General features: G+C 49.3%; 1 protein-coding gene across 1 annotated transcript in view; it reads right to left on the reverse strand.

Annotated features, from left to right (window-relative positions):
- The window catches only part of DCDC2C (doublecortin domain containing 2C), a 903,210-nt gene that overhangs the window by 102,882 nt on the left and 788,046 nt on the right, over nucleotides 1-12,282 (reverse strand). The window lies entirely within an intron of this gene.

Here is a 12,282-nt window from a genome sequence, read left to right on the forward strand (position 1 = left end):
TTAACAAATGATTTGCTCTCTATTCATCAACAGGTTCGAGAAGCGCTCCCTGACAACTCTACTGGAGAGGGCCATGATCTCCGCCCTGGTGACCACGTAATGATTCGCTCGTTTGAGAGAGCAAGCAGTCTGGAGCCCAGGTGGAAGGGCCCCGAGCAGGTCCTCCTTGCGACCCGCACCGCTGTACGAGTGACAAACAGGAAGCGGTGGGTGCATTCGACACATTGTCGCCGTGTCTCTCCGGATCTGGTGACTCCTGCTGTGCTGACTGATTACAAGGAGATCTTGGAGAAAGAAAAGAGCCCAGCTGTGACGTCGTTTGAAGTTGAGGGAGCCTTCCCGGACCAAGCTGCTGCCGGACGAGAGCGCTACAACTTGCCTCCTCGATAAGAAGATTTTTTATGCATTTTTTGACTGGTTGGTTACCGCTCCAGGTTTGTGAAATGGAAACCGGGAATTCCAAGGGGGGGGGATCAGTTCTGCCAGTGTAGCGACACCCGTCTTGGCCCGGAGAAGAAAACAACGGCTACCTCGGAGTTCAGCACCGTATTTTTCTTTTTTAGGTATACACGTACGTGAATCTGAGACTTTGTGAACAATTTGTGGTATTTGAGACTTTGCATAACCATTCCTGAACTATGGCATCAACGGCATCTCGTGATAAGAAAATATTGGGTGCCTTTCTCTTTGTTCTGACCATTGAGGTGATAGCTGTCATAGCCTGGGTGGTCGAACTTGTGGTGCCTGTACGTGAACATTTGCTGCCGACTACCCCGGCTCCGTCTGAACATTTTCATTTTACACTGCCCTTTCATGAAGAACGACACCGCCAAACGTATTTAAATAACAGCTTCATTCAGATTCTTCACCACACACATAACATGACCAATACCTCAAATTGCTGGGTGTGTGGGATGTTGCAAGGGCACCAGAAGAGAGGGGGCACCCCACTTATTCCACTCCCGTTTTCGCATAATGGATCATGCAACGCTTGGTACACCCTCCTCTTTACTTTGAGATGGCCAACCAAAGGGGGGGTGCTTTTCCGCTTGAATAAAGTATGTTTCCATGACAAGGATGGGTTTCCCCGGGCGGAGGGCACTCGATTTGAGTGGGAAGAGTATAGGCCTGATAATGTGTCTGCCCCACGTGTATACAGCAATCAGCGGAACATTAATGTATCTAGTGCACATGTTATAAATGTCATTGCTACAAAAGCCGATTTATGTATTAGGAATAAGGGCTCGATTGCAGTGGGGAAAAGCGAATGTAATACTACTCTCACTTTTGATAGTCCGAATGGCATTTCATTTGTTGCATCACGAAATACGTATTTTATCTGTGGAACGAAGGGCTACCATCAGCTTCCATTGGGGTGGTTGGGCACGTGCTACGTATCGTTTGTGTTACCTCCTGTATTCATTGCCCCTCCAATGTATCACAATGATTATACCTTGTACCACGACTTCGTCTTGAATAGGGTTAAACGAACTGTTGTCCTGGAGGACATTGACCAAACAGACACTGCATTGCAACAGTATGTGGACTTTAATCTGGGACTATTCTCCTTTGTGGGGGCTGCACTGAACAGCCGGAAAATCAGACGACTGACACGTGTTGTCGAGGCTGTCGCGAATGACACTGCCATTGTCCTGGGGAATATTACCGAGGAACTACAGATTTCCAGGATTGTCACACTCCAAAATAGGATGGTATTGGATGTTGTTTTGGCTGATCGTGGGGGGGCATGTAGAATTATCGGAAGCAGCTGTTGTGTATATATTCCGGACAATTCTCCATCCGTGTATGATGCCATCTCCAAGCTTCATAAAATTGCAGCTGAAATACACCCGGACAATGGAACTTGGACACTTTCGGGATGGTTCTGGTCCATGCTTGCAACTTGGGGCTGGAAACTGTTGACGATTCTGTGTATACTTGTGGGGGCCATGTTTTTCATATGCCTATGTATTCAATGTGGCCCAGCTTTATGTTCAATGTGTTTATCAGCTTGCATACCATCAAGACGAGCTTTTGCCCATGACAAAATGATGCTTCACAAAGAGGTAGCACAGATCATGTTAATAGACATTGAGGACGAACATCCTGATTATGTTCACTATGAGGTAGATTCAGCTAAACGCTAAAAGGGTTGTCTGTCGTAATTGGCCCGGCCGCATTAGCGATTAGCTGAACCTACACGTTGTCCTCCTTAACTTGGCCGTATACGAAAACGCCATTTTGAATGTTGCGGCGGCCATCTTAGATCATAAGCGGCCTCGTGGCCGGCGTGCCCTTTAGTCCGTTGTCCGTTCCACTGACCACTCCAATCTGCCCAGCAACAGGCTATTTTTAGTACTGGTCAAGCCGCACATGCGCAGTTCCAGCTGACCCGTATGCCTTCAGGAATGTGGCCCAAACTGACCAGCGGAGTTGTGCCCCCTCCAATGAGCTGGCAGTATTCCAAAACATGACCATATATGTCCTTAAAATGTGTCTTAACTTGTGCCGCCTATCTTTTATTGCCCCAAACTGTGTATAAAACGGGGTCACACCGGTGTTCGGTGTGATACCTCTTGCATTACCGAAGGGTGCTGTTTGAGTGTACCACCACCCCATGGGGTCTTAATAAACTTGTTCTTTGCCTTTTACAGTTTCCGTGCCTACAGTTCTTGAGTGTAAGTGGGTTATCTCCGGAGCGTGTAGGCCTTGGGAACCCTGATTTACTTCAAGTGGTCAAGAACTTGGGAGTGTGGCTGGACGCAGATCTCAATTTTCAGTGCCACACGAAGAAGGTTTCAGAAAAGGGGGTGGTGATGAACAGAGTGTCTGAATTAAGCAGACCACTCTTACCCAGTCCAAAGATCAGGGCTTGATCCATCACCGTTATTTATCTCACTGCACCATCCCAGCTCAGAACCTGGCTAATGCCAGAAACCGGTCCCCGGAAGCTTGTTTCCTTCCCAGTATAAGAATTGGCTTGGTAGTTTGGTCTGCCCTGTTCCCATGATGCACTGGGCCAGGGTCTGACTAATTTGCATATAGCCAAGTTCTGATCTGGGATGGTGCAGTGAGCTAAAAAACGGTGATGGATCAAGCCCTGATCTTTGGACTGGGTAAGAGTGGTCTGCTTAATTCAGACACTCTGTTCATCACCACCCCCTTTTCTGAATCATTTTTGTCCACCATAAGCGTGGAAGGGTATACTCAGATGTGAGTCCCTTGCTCATTGCACCATCAGGATTCAAGCAAGCCGGGCCGAAGACGGCTGAAATGCCAGAAACCGGTCCCCGGAAGCTTGTTTCCTTCCCAGTATAAGAATTGGCTTGGTAGTTTGGTCTGCCCTGTTCCCATGATGCACTGGGCCAGGGTCTGACTAATTTGCATATAGCCAAGTTCTGAGCTGGGATGGTGCAGTGAGATAAAAAATGGTGATGGATCAAGCCCTGATCTTTGGACTGGGTAAGAGTGGTCTGCTTAATTCAGACATTCTGTTCATCACCACCACCTTTTCTGAAACACGAAGAAGGTGGCAGCGACGTGTGTGGGCTTGCTGAGAGGCCTTCGCCCTATTCTGAAGTTCTTTAGTGCGCCTGTTCGGCAGCTTATCATCCAGGCTACAATTCTGTCGCACTTGGATTATGCCAGCGCGCTACTTTTGGGCGTAAATGAAGCTGAGATTCTACGTCTACAGCGAGTTCAGAACTCGGCTGCCTGAGCTCTTGTCGGACTGCCTCGTAGATGTTCTGCTAGAGCCACTATCAGAGCTTTACACTGGCTGCCGATTCAAGCTAGAATCCAGTTTAAGACACTTTGTTTAGCATTTAAAATTTTGAAAGGAACCAGGCCTGAGCTACTCCGCTCTCTTTTAACTTCGTATACTCCTCAGCGTAACTTGCGCTCCTTGGGTCAACATCTGGTAAATATACCCAAGTTCAGACTTTGCCGTGTCGAAGGTCGTTCCTTTCGACTGCTGGCGGCCAAACTGTGGAACTCCTTGCCTGTATCTATTCGTAGTATCGATGAGCTACTCCCATTTCGGAAAGCCATTAAGACCTATCGTTTCCCTCTGATCTAAGGTTTCTTTCTCTCAGTTTCTCCATTTCCGGTACAATGATACGGTTAGCGCCGGGACGCCCCTTAGCTGGGGCAGCTGTGCGCTCTAACAAAACCTTAACATAACATAACATAACTCAGTGCATTGTACTAGGGTCTGACAGGTAAACCAAGTAGTCAATCATGGAATCTCTAATTAATACATTCATTTACAATAGGGAGCATTCGCACTATGGCACCAGACAGCAGTGGCACAGTGCCCAAAGCATCTAACACCAGCAAAAACACATGAGGCAACAGCAAAAAATGGAAGGGAGACACACGCCAATGGTGCCAGGTCTAACACGTATCCCCTCCAGCTGAAATAAGGGGAGAACTACCCTACCTCCTGGGAGTTCTCATCACTAAGGCGGAAAAATCAGGACAGACCATCATTGTTGGCGTGTTCTGTACCTGGGCGGTGTTCCACCGTAAAGTCAATACCCTGTAGGGAAATGGACCACCTCAACAGCTTTGGATTCTCACCCCTCATCTGCATCAACCAACGGAGGGGCCTGGGGTCTGTCTGAACCCGGTAGTGAGTCCCAAACTGGTATGGTCTCAGCTTCTTCAGTGCCCAGACCACAGCAAATGCCTCACACTCAATAGCATTCCACCTCTATTCCTGTGGAAGTAACCTCCTACTGATGAAGACTACAGGTTGATCTAGGCCCTCTTCATTCATCTGTGACAAAACAGCCCCCAAACCATGCTCTGAAGCGTCTGTTTGAACGATGCACTCTTTGGTGAAGTTGGGTGCCAGGAGCACGGGCGCCGTGCACATGGCAACTTTCACTTCAAAAGCTTTCTCACAGGTGTCAGTCCAAATCACTTTCTTGGGCTGCTTCCTGGAAGTCAGCTCTGTCAAGGGTGCAACAATGTTGCCATACCCCCTGACAAACCTCTTGTAGTACCCTGTGAGTCCTAAAAAGGCCCTCACCTTTGTCTGGGTTTTGGGGGTTCTCAAGCCAGGATGGTTTCAATCTTGGGTTGTAGTGGCACCACCTGGTTGTTCCCAACTTGGTGTCCCAAGTACACCACAAACCCCTGCCCGATCTGGCACTTACTCGCCTTGATCGTGAGGCCTGCCTTCCACAGCGCCAACAACACTTCCCAGAGGTAGCGCAGATGTTCCTTCCAAGTGACACAGAACACTGCAATGTCATCCAGGTAGGCGGCACTGAACTCATCCAGTCCAGCCAACACCTTGTTTACCAACCTCTGAAAGGTGGCAGGGGCATCCTTCATCCCAAAGGGCATAACACGGAACTGGAAATGCCCATCTGGTGTGGAGAATGCTAACCTCTCCTTAGCCCCATCAGTCAAGGCGATCTGCCAATATCTAGACGTCAAGTCAAACGTGCTGAGGTACCGTGCAGCCCCTAACCGATCAATGAGCTCATCAGATCTGGGGATGGGGTATGTGTCGGTCTTTGCAACCGAATTGAGCCCTCCATAGTCCACACAGAACCGTAGTTCGGGTGTGGCACCCGGCGCCGCAGCCTTTGGGACCAAGACCACTGGGCTGGACCAAGGACTGCAGGAAGACTCAATCACCCCCAGTGCAAGCATCTTTGAGACCTTCTCTTTGATGCAAGTCCTTACCCGGTCAGTTACCCTGTAAGACTTGTGCTTTACAGGTACGCTGTCTCCTGTATCCACATCATGGACACACCAATCTGTGATACTAGGAACCAAGGAGAACAGATCAGAAAACTGTCCCAGCAACTGGCGGCAGTCATTCTGTTGCTCATGGGTCAGGGTCGAAGATAGGTTAACACCATCCACTGACCCATCTTGCTCTGTGGCCAACAGGAGGTCAGGAAGAGGCTCAGCCTCCTCTTCCATTCCAGCATCTGTCGCCAAGAGCATGCCCACCTCAGACCTTTCTAAGTGGGGTTTAAGGTGGTTAACATGCTGGACCCTCAAAGGGTTCCTGGGAGACCGCAAGTCCACCAAGTAGGTAACTGGACTCTTTGCCTCCACAACCTCAAACGGACCAGTGCACTTATCCTGGAGCGCACAGGGCTCCACTGGGGCCATGACCCTTACTTTCTGACCAGGTTGAAGCTCTACCAGAGTGGCATTCTGGTCGTACCACCGCTTCATCTCCTCCTGGCTGGCTTCCATATTCGCCTCAGCGAGTTGCCTGAAACACCTTGTCTGGTTCCTGAAGGCCAGCTATCTACATCCTGGGGAGGTTTCCTGGGAGATTGCTCACAGCCTTCCTTGACGAGACTCAGAGGTCCTCTGACCGGGTGCCCATAGAGAAGCTCAAAGGGGCTGAACCCTAGAGATTTCTGTGGCACCTCCCGGTATGCAAACAACAGGCATGGTAAGAGGGCGTCCCACTTACGCCTCATGGGTTCCTCAAGACCCATAATCATGCTCTTTAGGGTGCGGTTGAACCTTTCAAACAACCTATTTTCTTGGGGGTGGTAAGGAGTGGTAAACTTGTAGGTTACCCCACACTCCTGCCACAAGAACTTCATATACTTGGAAATGAAGATGGTGCCCCGGTCAGATACTACCTCTTGAGGGAATCCTACTCGTGAGAAAATTCCCATCAGTGCTCGTCCCACCACGGGGGCCATCACTGTCCTCAGAGGTATGGCTTCCAGGTACCGGGTGGCATGGTCCACCAAGACCAGGATGAACCTGTTGCCCATGGCTGTCTTGAGGTCCAGTGGTCCCACAATGTCAATCCCCACCCACTCAAAGGGGGTACTGACCACAGGGAATGTCTGGAGAGGAGCCTTCTGCTTCCTCCAACTCTTTCCACTTGCCTGGCAAGTCTGACAGGTTCTGTAATGAGTGTCTGAACTCTTGCGCATTTGGGGCCAAAGTAAGTGGGTGACAAGCCTCTCAAAGGTCTTGTTCTGCCCCAAATGTCCTGCCAATGGCACATCATGAGCCAGCCCCAGTAGGAAGGCTCTGAAGCTCTGGGGTACCACCAGCACATGGGCTGACCCAGGTTCAGCAACCTTAGGCTCACTATACAGGAGACCATTCTCCCAGAAGATCCAATGTGACCCAGACTGATCACCTGCTGCCTGGCTTGCAACCTCAAGAGAAGGGCATTCTCTCTGCTCCCTGCAGAATTCTTCCCTGGAAGGGCCTCCTTCTTGCTGCCAATGGGTCAGCTCAGGAAGGTCCCCCATGTCAGCTACTTGCTCCCCGGTAGGCTCCAGGGCATCCCCCTCAGGTTCTACCTCTTCCTGGGCCGTGGGAACTTTGGGGGCCGGTTTCCCACACCCCCTGCCTCTTCTCTCTAAGGCAGGCTCCTGGGCCTCCCTCTCAGGCTCCAGGTCCTCTTCAGCACCCCTACTGGCTGCCATTGACCGGGTGGTCACGCACGCCCAGTCAGGCAGATCCACCATCCTCAGGTGAGTACTCTTCTCCACCTTCTCCCAAGTGGAACTCTCCTAATCGTTCCCCAACAAACAGTCAACAGGCATGGTGGGTCTCACAGCTACCTCAAGAGTGTCAGAGACACCCCCCCCCCCCAACTCGAAGGGAACCTGAGCCATTGGACAATGGCTCTCTGTGTTGTCTGAGTTAACAACTCGGCAAAATGCATGCGGGACAACCTGCTCTTGAGACACCAGATGACACCTGATAGCTGTCACACTGGCTCCTGTGTCTCTAAGAGCCTCCACCTTTTGGCCATTGATGGTCACCCACTGCCCATATTTCTTAGTGTTCCTGGCCAGTTGGTTCTCTTAGACCACCTCACAGTCTCCTAAAGAGCCAAGGGACATTTCTGCGGGACCCTACCCACCTTGGACATCAATCTCCTCCCCAAAGGCTACACTAGCCATCTGCCAGGGCGGAGCACCAGTGGGTGCTGCTTTTCCAAATAGGCGGCACCTGTGATCACTCGCCTTGTGACCCGGGTCCCCACATTTGTAACATCTCAAGGGTCCATGTGGAACTGGATTACCTGTCGGGAACCCTTGCTTTCTCTCAGTGAGAGGCTGGGGACCTTTCCCTTAGTTCCCTTTGGAATTACTTTGGGGCCCTCTGCGGAACTCCCTCTGTTTAACCTCTAACTCCTCTAGGGAAACATTCTGTATCGTTAAAAAACTGCTAAAAGTCTCAGACCCATCCCCCGTCACAGACCCCTCTGGTCGCAGATGTAACGAAGTGGCAGAATTTTTCTCCACCACAATTCAAAATATCTCAAAACCCCTCCAAGCCGCCGACCACCTCCCAGGATACCACCCCCCAACCCCCGCAGTCAATACCCCCCACCTAGACTCTTTCTCCCACCTCACCGTGGAGATGCTTCCGCACATTTTAAATTCAATCAAAAGTGATTCCCCCATTTACCCTGCACCTTTTAAGATCCTGAAACTTGTGACACCTACCATCACCAACTTAATAAACGCCTCCCTAGAAGAGGGTACTGTTCCCCCCAACTGGAAAAAGCCACAGTAAGAGCACTGCTAAAGAAACCCCATCTGGATCCCTTTGAGGTGGGCAACTACCGGCCCATCTCCTTACTCCCTGGAATTAGCAAGGTGGTAGAGACATTCGTTAACCAACAGCTCTCCACCTTCCTTGAATCTAATGGCCTTTTACACCGCTCGCAGACAGGCTTCCGGCCTGGCCAGGGCACGGACACCGCCCTGCTGGCAGTTGTAGAAGAAGCGCAAAAGATCCTAGATTCGGGTGGATCTGCAGCAGTGATCCTCCTAGAATTAACTCCTTCCCTTCTGCGCATATTCCCCTGTTGTGCTGGGTGGCGGGGGCACGCACAGTGCCCCCATGCTCATGATGAGCTCAGCTCATCATGCAGTACAGTGGTCCTGTGCTCATGACGAGCTGAGCTCGTCACGGCCACACCCGTTTCTTTAGAACGTTCGCACAGCAGGGGAATTAGCCCAGCGTGCGAGCGTTCTAAAGGCCATGACGAGCTGAGCTCGTCATGAGCACAGGAGCACTGTAGTATGCAAGAGGTGAAGTGCTGCTTTTGATACGGTGGACCATCGTATCCTTGTCCACCATCTAAACAGAAAAGGAGTTACAGGGTCAGCCCTATCCTGGCTCAAGTCATTCTTAGAAAATAAAACCTTTCAGGTTTCTGAAGGCAACATTCGGTCCAGAGCTATTCCACTCCAATGCAGAGTGCCTCAGGGTTCTTCTTTAAGCCCTACACTTTTCAATGTGTATATGTCCCCACTTTTGGAAATCGTAGCCCTTTCGGCATTAAGCTGGTCACTTACGCAGACGACACCCAACTTGTTGTCTCCCTTAAGCAGACGGACCGCTCCTCAGAAAACCTATGCTTCTGTCTCAAATAAATCCAGCTGGAAGAGCAAATCACTCCTCAAACTAAACAGAGACAAATCTGAGATCCTAGTGCTAGGCAATCAATCTTAATCCTCCCCCAAACTGATGTGGCCAACTTGCATGGGACAAGTTCCCTCCCTGAAGAAATAAATAAAAAGCCTGGGTGTCTGGCTCGACCAGGACCTTACTTTTCAAACCCAAGCCAGGAAAACCGCGGGAATCTGCTTTGGTCTTCTACGCACCACATGAAAAATCCCCCCCTCCTACCCCCTCACTCCAGAAAACTCCTTATTCAGGGTCTTATTCTCTCCAGACTAGATTAAGGGAATGCCCTTTATCTTGGCGCCCCGAAATCAGTCATAAACAAACTCCAACTTGTCCAGAACACAGCAGCTAGGCTGCTAACAGGCACAAAAAAACGATGCTCCGCCAAGCCTGCCCTAAGTTTACTACACTGGCTCCCAATCCAAGAGAGAATTCATTTCAAATCCCTCTGCATAACACATAAAATTCTCCAGGACAAGGGCTTCCCAATTTTGAAAACCTTAATCAAACCCTATAAGGCAACAGGAAGCTAAGATCCGATCACCTCTTTCTGGCAAACATCCCCAGAATCAAGAAGGCGCGGTCAGGAGAACACCTTTTTTGTACAATGCCCCCAAGCTTTGCAACTCCCTCCCCCTGAACATGCGGAGGGAAACCTACCTATCAAAATTCCGTATGCTTCTGAAAACCTGGCTCTTCCTCTAGGTCACATCCGTTCCCTAGCTAACATTTGAGCTCAGTGATGGGACGCCCCTGGGTAGCCACACGCTCTACAAATCCACTTCCAATTCCAATTCCACTTTCAATTCCAATTCCACTCTTCAGCTGGGGACCCTACCCCCTTTCGCTAAGTCTCCCACGTGACCCTTGTGGACCCAGCAAGCTTCCTAGGGTTAGTCAGCTTGCTATCAATCAGGTGCTGGCACAGCTCTGAAAAACAATTCTTAGACAAGTGCTCCCATGCAATCAAATCCAAAAGACCTTTAAAATCATTAACTTTGCTGTCCTTCACCCAACCATCCAATGCTCTGCGAAAGAAAGTGACATTTTCTACCCAGGTACTATTTTCTATCTTCTTGCGCTTCCTGAACCTCTGCCTATAGAGTTCAGGGGTCAAAGAATAACTAGTCATGAGTGCATCTTTCATGTTGCTATCGGAATTAAGGACTTCAGAAGGCAAGTCCAACAGTGTGTCGCACCCCTCACTAAGGAACCTTCCCCACAACCCCGCTCCCCAATCTCTCTCAGGGACCCGTGGGAAGACATGGCTACCTCATAGGCTCTGAACCACTGCCCAATATCATCATTTTAAAATAACTCCTTTACCACATCTTTGGGGCTGTACACTTTACCTTCCACAGGCGCTGACTGTGTGCTCCCACCAGAGGGAGTAATCTCTAGGCTCCTTGCTTTTAAATTCAACTCTCTCTAAACTTTGTCATGTTCCAACTGCAATCTATTTTCCTCTAGAACCATTTTCTTGCTTTCTAACTCCAGCTACCCATTCAATTTGAGCTTGGCCATCTCCATTTCATGCATCCTGTTTTCTTTCCTGTCTGCCAACTCTTATTTATTTTATTTATTTATTACATTTATATTGCGCAACAGCTACCTTGAGGGTTTCCCGGCGCCTTGGATCCGAATTTTACCAGGTGGAATGCAATTTATTGGTTGAATAGCCATGCCTTAATGCCTTTCCGGTATTTGATGTAACTTGGTTCCAGAAGCAGTTTCAGCGGGAGCTAATTCTACAGAACCGGCGCCAGGTAGGCGAAAGAGCGTCCGCCCAATCGTACCCGTTTAAACCTAGGGACAACACATTTTGACTGATGCAGTGATCGAAGGTTTCGAGAGGGTGTATATTTATGTACCAGCTTACATAAGTAAGCAGGTGCTTCCCCTGTGTTTATCCTGAACATGTAACACAGTGCTTTAAATTTCGCTCTATTGCCTATCTTGAGCCAGTGGAGGTTTCTTAGATGTTCAGAAACACTTGTTTGCCCAGGGATATGGAGAAGTACCCTTGCTGCTGCATTTTGGACGACCTGTAGTCGACGCGTAATCTCTTTATTGGCTCCTAGATATAGGATATTCCCATAGTCTAGTCTCGAGCCAATCAAGGCCTGTTTCACGTTTTTTTGCGCCCCTTCAGGGAGTTGCCACAGGATTTTTCTCAGCTACTTAAGAATGGCAAAGCATGTTGTTGTTGTTTTGGCTGTTTGCACATGCATAGATAGTTTGTCATCGATTAGCACCCCTAGGTTGCGAGCAGATTGTACCGCTACCGGGGTTGGGCTCATTTCCGTGGGCCAGGGGGCTGGTCCCCAGAGTTCCTTTTGTTCTACAAAAATGATCTGCTCAGTTTTTTCCCAATTTAGTTTTAGTTTCTTGGTATGCATCCAATTTGCCATTCTCTGTAGCCCAGAGCAGAGAGAGGAGTTGTTAGTTTTGTCGGCTGTTGACAGGGAGAACACTAGTTGTGTATCATCTGCATAGGAGTAAATCCTAAGGCCCATTTCTTCTGCTATTTTCCCCAAAGGGGTAATATAAATATTAAAAAATAACAGACTCAAGATTGAACTCCATAAGGGGAGGTCAGAATATTGGAGATATTATTTTTGGAGAAAACCTGGAATGACCTGTGTGAAAGGAAATGTTCTAACCACTCCAGCGCTTTCCCTCTCACCCATATTCCTTCTAGAGTCTGAATCAAAGTTTTATGGGAAATGGTGTCGAAAGCGGCACTCAAATCTAAAAGAATGAGTGCCACCGTTGTCCATTTAGCGCCTGTTTATATACTTCCTTGCTTGCTACGTCATAGTTTCTCCTCCACTGCCTCTCTAGCTT

The sequence above is a fragment of the Lissotriton vulgaris genome, chromosome 6 (genome assembly GCF_964263255.1).
Source record: "Lissotriton vulgaris chromosome 6, aLisVul1.2, whole genome shotgun sequence".
In the NCBI taxonomy this organism is placed as follows: domain Eukaryota; kingdom Metazoa; phylum Chordata; class Amphibia; order Caudata; family Salamandridae; genus Lissotriton; species Lissotriton vulgaris.